This window comes from Pseudophryne corroboree, assembly GCF_028390025.1.
Source record: "Pseudophryne corroboree isolate aPseCor3 chromosome 3 unlocalized genomic scaffold, aPseCor3.hap2 SUPER_3_unloc_22, whole genome shotgun sequence".
In the NCBI taxonomy this organism is placed as follows: Eukaryota; Metazoa; Chordata; class Amphibia; order Anura; family Myobatrachidae; genus Pseudophryne; species Pseudophryne corroboree.
This window is the reverse complement of record NW_026967511.1, coordinates 530,273-540,269: the sequence shown is the minus strand read 5'-3', so window position 1 is coordinate 540,269 and position 9,997 is coordinate 530,273. Positions and strand designations below refer to the sequence as shown.

At 53.6% G+C, this 9,997-nt stretch overlaps 1 protein-coding gene across 1 annotated transcript in view; it reads left to right on the top strand.

The window, feature by feature from the left end:
* Positions 1-3,151: 3,151 nt before the first annotated feature.
* The window catches only part of LOC134983728 (oocyte zinc finger protein XlCOF6-like), an 84,402-nt gene continuing 77,556 nt past the window's right edge, over positions 3,152-9,997 (top strand). Inside the window, exon 1 of the mRNA XM_063949375.1 lies at positions 3,152-3,264. The gene's annotated coding sequence lies outside the window, so the exon portion shown is untranslated. The remainder of the gene's footprint in view (positions 3,265-9,997) is intronic.

The window sequence follows — 9,997 nt, the reverse complement described above, 5'->3', positions numbered from 1 at the left end:
CTCTTCTCCTGTGTGGGCTCTCTCCGCGCTCTTCTCCTGTGTGGGCTCTCTCCGCGCTCTTCTCCTGTGTGGGCTCTCTCCGCGCTCTTCTCCTGTGTGGGCTCCCTCCACGCTCTTCTCCTGTGTGGTGTCTCTCTGCGCTCTTCTCCTGTGTGGGCTCTCTCCGCTCTCTTCTCCTGTGCGGGCTCTCTCCGCGCTCTTCTCCTGTGTGGTGTCTCTCTGCGCTCTTCTCCTGTGTGGGCTCTCTCTGCGCTCTTCTCCTGTGCGGGCTCTCTCCGTGCTCTTCTCCTGTGTGGGCTCTCTCCGCGCTCTTCTCCTGTGTGGGCTCTCTCCGCGCTCTTCTCCTGTGTGGGCTCTCTCCACGCTCTTCTCCTGTGTGGTGTCTCTCCGCGCTCTTCTCCTGTGTGGGCTCCCTCCGCGCTCTTCTCCTGTGCGGGCTCTCTCCGCGCTCTTCTCCTGTGCGGGCTCTCTCCGCGCTCTTCTCCTGTGTGGGCTCTCTCCACGCTCTTCTCCTGTGTGGGCTCTCTCCGCGCTCTTCTCCTGTGCGGGCTCCTCCACGCTCTTCTCCTGTGCGGGCTCCTCCGCGCTCTTCTCCTGTGCGGGCTCTCTCCACGCTCTTCTCCTGTGCGGGCTCACTCCGCGCTCTTCTCCTGTGTGGGCTCTCTCTGCGCTCTTCTCCTGTGTGGGCTCCCTCTGCGCTCTTCTCCTGTGCGGGCTCTCTCCGCGCTCTTCTCCTGTGTGGGCTCTCTCCGCGCTCTTCTCCTGTGTGGTGTCTCTCCGTGCTCTTCTCCTGTGTGGGCTCTCTCCGCGCTCTTCTCCTGTGTGGTGTCTCTCCGTGCTCTTCTCCTGTGTGGGCACCTCTGCGCTCTTCTCCTGTGTGGTGTCTCCGCGCTCTTCTCCTGTGTGGTGTCTCTCCGCGCTCTTCTCCTGTGTGGGCTCTCTCTGCGCTCTTCTCCTGTGTGGGCTCTCTCCGCGCTCTTCTCCTGTGTGGGCTCTCTCCGCGCTCTTCTCCTGTGTGGGCTCCCTCCACGCTCTTCTCCTGTGTGGGCTCTCTCCACGCTCTTCTCCTGTGTGGGCTCTCTCCACGCTTTTCTCCTGTGTGGTGTCTCTCCGCGCTCTTCTCCTGTGTGGGCTCTCTCCGCGCTCTTCTCCTGTGTGGGCTCTCTCCGCGCTCTTCTCCTGTGTGGGCTCTCTCCACGCTCTTCTCCTGTGTGGTGTCTCTCCGCGCTCTTCTCCTGTGTGGGCTCTCTCCGCGCTCTTCTCCTGTGTGGGCTCTCTCCGCGCTCTTCTCCTGTGTGGGCTCTCTCCGCGCTCATCTCCTGTGTGGGCTCTCTCCGCGCTCTTCTCCTGTGTGGGCTCTCTCAGCGCTCTTCTCCTGTGTGGGCTCTCTCCGCGCTCTTCTCCTGTGTGGGCTCTCTCCGCGCTCTTCTCCTGTGTGGGCTCTCTCCGCGCTCTTATCCTGTGTGGGCTCTCTCCGCGCTCTTCTCCTGTGTGGGCTCTCTCCGCGCTCTTCTCCTGTGTGGGCTCTCTCAGCGCTCTTCTCCTGTGTGGTGTCTCTCCGCGCTCTTCTCCTGTGTGGGCTCTCTCCGCGCTCTTCTCCTGTGTGGGCTCTCTCCGCGCTCTTCTCCTGTGTGGGCTCTCTCCGCGCTCTTCTCCTGTGTGGTGTCTCTCCGCGCTCTTCTCCTGTGTGGGCTCTCTCCGCGCTCTTCTCCTGTGTGGGCTCTCTCCGCGCTCTTCTCCTGTGTGGGCTCTCTCAGCGCTCTTCTCCTGTGTGGTGTCTCTCCGCGCTCTTCTCCTGTGTGGGCTCTCTCCGCGCTCTTCTCCTGTGTGGGCTCTCTCCGCGCTCTTCTCCTGTGTGGGCTCTCTCCGCGCTCATCTCCTGTGTGGGCTCTCTCCGCGCTCTTCTCCTGTGTGGGCTCTCTCAGCGCTCTTCTCCTGTGTGGGCTCTCTCCGCGCTCTTCTCCTGTGTGGGCTCTCTCCGCGCTCTTCTCCTGTGTGGGCTCTCTCCGCGCTCTTATCCTGTGTGGGCTCTCTCCGCGCTCTTCTCCTGTGTGGGTTGTCTCCGTGCTCTTCTACTGTGCCACTGTCCCTAGAAACCCCCCTGGAACCCTCAGACCTTATTACATATTACTCAGCAATGGCTCTATCACATGCACCCGTCCCTGTAGGGCTTGGATCATTGGGTTGACGCTGTCTAGGTCGATAGTTACTAGGTCGACACTGAATGAAGGTTGACACATGACTAGATCGACAGGTGTGGAAGGTCGACATGGTCTTTAGGTTGGCTTGGGCACGGTCGACACACAAAAGGGCAACACATTTTTGGGGGAGTGTCAGAGAGTTTCTTGGCCTGAATTTACATCTGGGACCTGCCCACTTGGATAGAGGAATGAAAAGGTTTTGAAACCCCCCCAGTGTTGACCTTTTGTGTATCGACATTGCCCATGTCAACCTAATGACCATGTTGCCGTTTCATATCTGTTGACCTAGTCATGCGTCGACCTTCAGTCAGTGTCGACTTAGACAGGGTTGATTAAAATACCGGATACCATCCCTGCCATAGTAACGTGCACACCGGGCTCCAATACCCACAATGCCTCTGGAGGGAATCACACTGACAAGGTCCCCACCTGGGGAGCACATACACACTCCACACAGACAGGGGATCTGTACACATCATACACACACAGGACAGCATCAGGAGGGGGCAGGCGCCATGTTGCTGACTCCCTATGGGCGCCGCCATGTTGGCTTAGTCTGTGTGAGCGGCAGATAATGACGTATACAGTGACCGGGGGGATAAGGAGGCAGAGGAGGGCGGGGCCTGTGCTGCGGCCTATGGGAGAAAGAGAGGGCGGGGCTGCTGCCTGTAGGTAGGAGAGTGTGTGCATGAGTGACGGGTCGGTGACTATTGGCGGGAGACAGAGGCGGGACTAGCTGAGTGACGGGATAATTGAGTGGGCGGGGCTGCGGCTATTGGTATGAACAGTGATCGGGTCTGAGTGACGGCAGCTTCTGCCAATGAACAGCAGAATGGGCGGACTAAATAATGAGTGATGGTTGTCTGCTGCCTATGGCGGAAGAGTGGGCGGGGCTTAATGATGAGCGATTGGATGCATTGGTGTATGGGAGGGGGAGTGCGCGGGGCTCCTGGTTGCTGAGTGACGTCCCTTCCCATAATCCCATGCGCTACGTGAGACGGTGACCCGGAAACAGCGCCCCGCCCCTTCCTGTACACAGAGCTCCGCCCCCGGTCTCCTCCAGGTAATGGCCGCCGCCCCCTCTCCTGCCGGGCAGGGTGTATGTGCTGCAGTGTGTGGTGCATGGAGAGTATATTACCCGTGTCATACACACACATCACTGCACACACTGATGTCACTGCTCATACAGGGTGTTACACATAGGAGGCGGTATACACACATAGGAGGAGGTATATACACATAGGAGGAGGTATATACACATAGGGGGAGATATACACACATAGGGGGAGGTATACACACATAGGGGGCGGTATACACACATAGGAGGAGATATACACACATAGGAGGAGATATACACACATAGGAGGAGCTATACACACATAGGAGGTATACACACATAGGGGGGCGATATATACACATAGGGGGCGCTATACACACATAGGAGGAGGTATATACACATAGGGGGCGCTATATACACATAGGAGGAGGTATATACACATAGGGGCGCTATATACACATAGGGGGCGCTATACACACATAGGGGGAGGTATATACACATAGGGGGCGATATACACACATAGGGGGCAGTATATACACATAGGAGGAGGTATATACACATAGGGGGCGATATACACACATAGGGGGCAGTATATACACATAGGGGCGGTATATACACATAGGGGGCGCTATATACACATAGGAGGAGGTATACACACATAGGGGGCGCTATACACACACATAGGGGGGAGGTATACACACATAGGAGGAGGTATACATACATAGGGGGCAGTATACACACATAGGGGGCGCTATACACACACATAGGGGGCGGTATACACACATAGGGGGCGGTATACACACAGGAGGAGGTATACACACATAGGGGGGCGGTATACACACACACAGGGGGTGGTATACACACATAGGGGGCGGTATACACACAGGGGGGGTATACACACATAGGGGGCGGTATACACACATAGGGGGCGCTATACACACATAGGGGGGAGGTATACACACATAGGAGGAGGTATACACACATAGGGGGAGGTATACACACATAGGGGGCGGTATACACACACACAGGGGCGGTATACACACATAGGGGGCGGTATACACACAGGGGGGGGTATACACACACATAGGGGGCGGTATACTCACATAGGGGGCGCTATACACACATAGGGGGGGCTATACACACATAGGGGGGAGGTATACACACATAAGAGGAGGTATACACACATAGGGGGAGGTATACACACATAGGGGGCGGTATACACACATAGGAGGAGATATACACACATAGGAGGAGCTATACACACATAGGAGGTATACACACATAGGGGGGTGATATATACACATAGGGGGCGCTATACACACATAGGAGGAGGTATATACACATAGGGGGCGCTATATACACATAGGAGGAGGTATATACACATAGGGGGCGCTATATACACATAGGGGGCGCTATACACACATAGGGGGAGGTATATACACATAGGGGGCGATATACACACATAGGGGGCAGTATATACACATAGGAGGAGGTATATACACATAGGGGGCGATATACACACATAGGGGGCAGTATATACACATAGGGGCGGTATATACACATAGGGGGCGCTATATACACATAGGAGGAGGTATATACACATAGGGGGCGCTATATACACATAGGGGGCGCTATACACACATAGGGGGAGGTATATACACATAGGGGGCGATATACACACATAGGGGGCGCTATATACACATAGGAGGAGGTATATACACATAGGGGGCGATATACACACATAGGGGGAGATATACACACATAGGAGGCGCTATATACACATAGGGGGAGATATACACACATAGGAGGCGCTATATACACATAGGGGGAGATATACACACATAGGAGGCGCTATATACACATAGGGGGTGCTATACACACATAGGGGGAGTATATACACACATAGGGGGCGGTATACACACATAGGGGGCAGTATATACACATAGGAGGGGGGTATACACACATAGGGGGCAGTATATAGACATAGGAGGAGGTATACACACATAGGGGGCGCTATACACACACATAGGGGGGAGGTATACACACATAGGAGGAGGTATACATACATAGGGGGCAGTATACACACATAGGGGGCGCTATACACACACATAGGGGGCGGTATACACACATAGGGGGCGGTATACACACATAGGAGGAGGTATACACACATAGGGGGGCGGTATACACACACAGGGGGTGGTATACACACATAGGGGGCGGTATACACACAGGGGGGGTATACACACACATAGGGGGCGGTATACACACATAGGGGGCGCTATACACACATAGGGGGGAGGTATACACACATAGGAGGAGGTATACACACATAGGGGGAGGTATACACACATAGGGGGAGGTATACACACATAGGGGGCGGTATACACACACACACAGGGGCGGTATACACACATAGGGGGCGGTATACACACAGGGGGGGGGTATACACACACATAGGGGGCGGTATACTCACATAGGGGGCGCTATACACACATAGGGGGGAGGTATACACACATAGGAGGTATACACACATAGGGGGAGGTATACACACATAGGGGGCGGTATACACACACAGCACTGTACACACTGATGTCACTGCTGATAAAAGGTTGTTACACATAGGGGGCGGTATACACACAGGTGGTGGTATACACACATAGGGGGCGCTATACACACATAGGGGGCAGTATATACACATAGGGGGCGGTATATACACATAGGGCGCGGTATATACACATAGGGGGGCGGTATATACACATAGGGGGGTGGTATACACACATAGGGGGAGGTATATACACATAGTGGGCGCGATACACACATAGGAGGCGCTATACACATAGGGGGAGGTATACATACATAGGGGGCGCTATACACACATAGGGGGCGCTATACACACATAGGGGGCGGTATACACACATAGTGGGAGGTATACTGACACAGGGCGCTATACACACATAGGGGGGCAGTATACACACATAGGGGGCGGTATACACACATAGTGGGCAGTATACACACATAGGAGGCGGTATACACACATAGGAGGCGGTATACACACATAGGGGGCGGTATACACACATAGGGGGCGGTATACACACATAGGAGGCGGTATACACACAGGGGGGTATACACACATAGGGGGGCGGTATACACATAGTGGGCAGTATACACACATAGGAGGCGGTATACACACATAGGAGGCGGTATACACACATAGGGGGCGGTATACACACATAGGGGGCGGTATACACACATAGGGATACACACATAGGGGGCGGTATACACACATAGGGGGCGGTATACACACATAGGAGGCGGTATACACATAGGAGGCGGTATACACATAGGGGGCGGTATACACACATAGGAGGTGGTATACACACATAGGAGGCGGTATACACACATAGGGGGGTTTTAAACACACATAGGAGGCGGTATACACATAGGGGACGGTATACACATAGGGGGAGGTATATACACATAGGGGGGTGTTATACACACATAGGGGGGCTATACACACATAGGGGGCAGTATATACACATAGGGGGCAGTATACACACATAGGGGGCGCTATACACACATAGGGGGCGGTATACACACATAGGGGGGAGGTATACACACATAGGAGGAGGTATACACACATAGGGGGGTGGTATACACACACACAGGGGGCGGTATACACACATAGGGGGCGGTATACACACAGGGGGAGGTATACACACACATAGGGGCGGTATACACATAGGGGGCGGTATACACACATAGGGGGGAGGTATACACACATAGGCGGGAGGTATACACACATAGGGGGGAGGTATACACACAAAGGGGGAGGTATACACACATAGGGGGAGGTATACACACATAGGGGGCGGTATACACACACAGCACTGCACACACTGATGTCACTGCTGATAAAAGGTTGTTACACATAGGGGGCGGTATACACACATAGGGGGCGGTATACACACATAGGGGGCGGTATACACACACAGCACTGCACACACTGATGTCACTGCTAATACAAGGTTGTTACACATAGGGAGCGGTATATACACATAGGGGGTCGGTATACACACATAGGAGGAGGTATACACACATAGGGGGCGCTATACACACATAGGGGGCGCTATACACACATAGGGGGCGCTATACACACACATAGGGGGCGCTATACACACATAGGGGGCAGTATATACACATAGGGGGAGGTATACACACATAGGAGGCGCTATACACACATAGGAGGCGCTATACACACAGAGGGGGCGGTATACACACATAGGAGGCGGTATACACATAGGAGGCGGTATACACATAGGGCGGTATACACACATAGGAGGTGGTATACACACATAGGAGGCAGTATACACACATAGGGTTTTTTTAAACACACATAGGAGGCGGTATACACATAGGGGACGGTATACACACATAGGGGGGCTATACACACACAGGGGGCAGTATATACACATAGGGGGCAGTATACACACATAAGGGGCGCTATACACACATAAGGGGCGCTATACACACATACGGGGCAGTATATACACATGGAGGGGTGGTATACACACATATGGGCAGGTATACACACATAGGGGGACAGTATACACATAGGGGTCGGTATACACACATAGGTAGCGGTATACACACATAGGGTGGCGGTATATACACATGGGGGCAGTATATACACATGGGGGTCGGTATATACACATAGAGGGGCGGTATATACACATAGGGGGGTGGAATATACACATAGGGGGGAAGTATATACACACATGGGGTGGGGCGGTATACACACATGGGGTGGCGTGGTATACACACATGGGGTGGGGCGGTATACCCACATAGGGGGTGCGGTATACACACATAGGGGGTGCGGTATACACACATAGGGGGTGCGGTATACACACATAGTGGGGCGGTATACACACATAGGGGGCGATATACACACATATGGGGGAGGTATATACACATTGGGGTCGGTATACACACATAGGGGTCGGTATACACACATAGGGTGTCGGTATATACACATGGGTGTCGGTATATACACATAGAGGGGCGGTATATACACATAGGGGGGCGGTATATACACATAGGGGGCAGTATATACACATTGGGGACGGTATACACACATGGGGTGGCGCAGTATACAAATGGGGTGGAGCGGTATACACACATGGGGTGGGGCGGTATACACACATAGGGGGTGCGGTATACACACATAGGGGGTGCGGTATACACACATAGGGGGTGCGGTATACACACATAGGGGGTGCGGTATACACACATAGGGGGTGCGGTATACACACATAGGGTTGGTGGTATACACACACAGGGGGGAGGTATATACACATAGGGGTCGGTATACACACATAGGGGTCGGTATACACACATAGGTAGCGGTATACACACATAGGGGGGCGGTATATACACATAGGGGGGCGGTATACACACATAGGGGGGAGATATATACACATAGGGGGCGGTATATACACATAGGGGACGGTATACACACATGGGGTGGGGCGGTATACACACATAGGGGGGGCGGTATACACACATAGGGGGTGCGGTATACACACATAGGGGGTGCGGTATACACACATAGGGGGGCGGTATACACACATTGGGGTTAGTATATACTAGAGATGAGCGGATTCGGTTTTACTCGGTTCTCAAAACGGCATATGATTGGCTATCCAAAACACGTGACATCCGTGAGCCAATAAGATGCCGTTTTGAGATCCGAGTAAAACCGAATCCGCTCATCTCTAGTATATACACACATAGGGGGCGGTATACACACATGAAGGGTGGTATACACACAGGGGGGCGGTATATACACATAGGGGGACGTGTCTGGGTGATCACTGGAGAGGTGACTGCTGGGAATGGGACATTATACAGTAACACCAGGGGATGTGTCTGGGTGATGACTGGAGAGGTGACTGCTGGGAATGGGACATTATACAGTAACACCAGGAGACGTGTCTGGGTGATGACTGGAGAGGTGACTGCTGGGAATGGGGCATTATACAGTAACACCAGGGGATGTGTCTGGGTGATGACTGGAGAGGTGACTGCTGGGAATGGGACATTATACAGTAACACCGGGGGATGTGTCTGGGTGATGACTGGAAGGGTGACTGCTGGGAATGGGACATTATACAGTAACACCGGGGGACGTGTCTGGGTGATGACTGGAGAGGTGACTGCTGGGAATGGGACATTGTACAGTAACACCAGGGGATGTGTCTGGGTGATGACTGGAGAGGTGACTGCTGGGAATGGGACATTGTACAGTAACACCAGGGGATATGTCTGGGTGATGACTGGAGAGGTGACTGCTGGGAATGGAACATTATACAGTAACACCGGGGGACGTGTCTGGGTGATGACTGGAGAGGTGACTGCTGGGAATGGGACATTGTACAGTAACACCAGGGGATGTGTCTGGGTGATGACTGGAGAGGTGACTGCTGGGAATGGGACATTGTACAGTAACACCAGGGGATGTGTCTGGGTGATGACTGGAGAGGTGACTGCTGGGAATGGGGCATTATACAGTAACACCAGGGGACGTGTCTGGGTGATGACTGGAGAGGTGACTGCTGGGAATGGTGCATTATACAGTAACACCGGGGGACGTGTCTGGGTGATGACTGGAGAGGTGACTGCTGGGAATGGGACATTGTACAGTAACACCAGGGGATGTGTCTGGGTGATGACTGGAGAG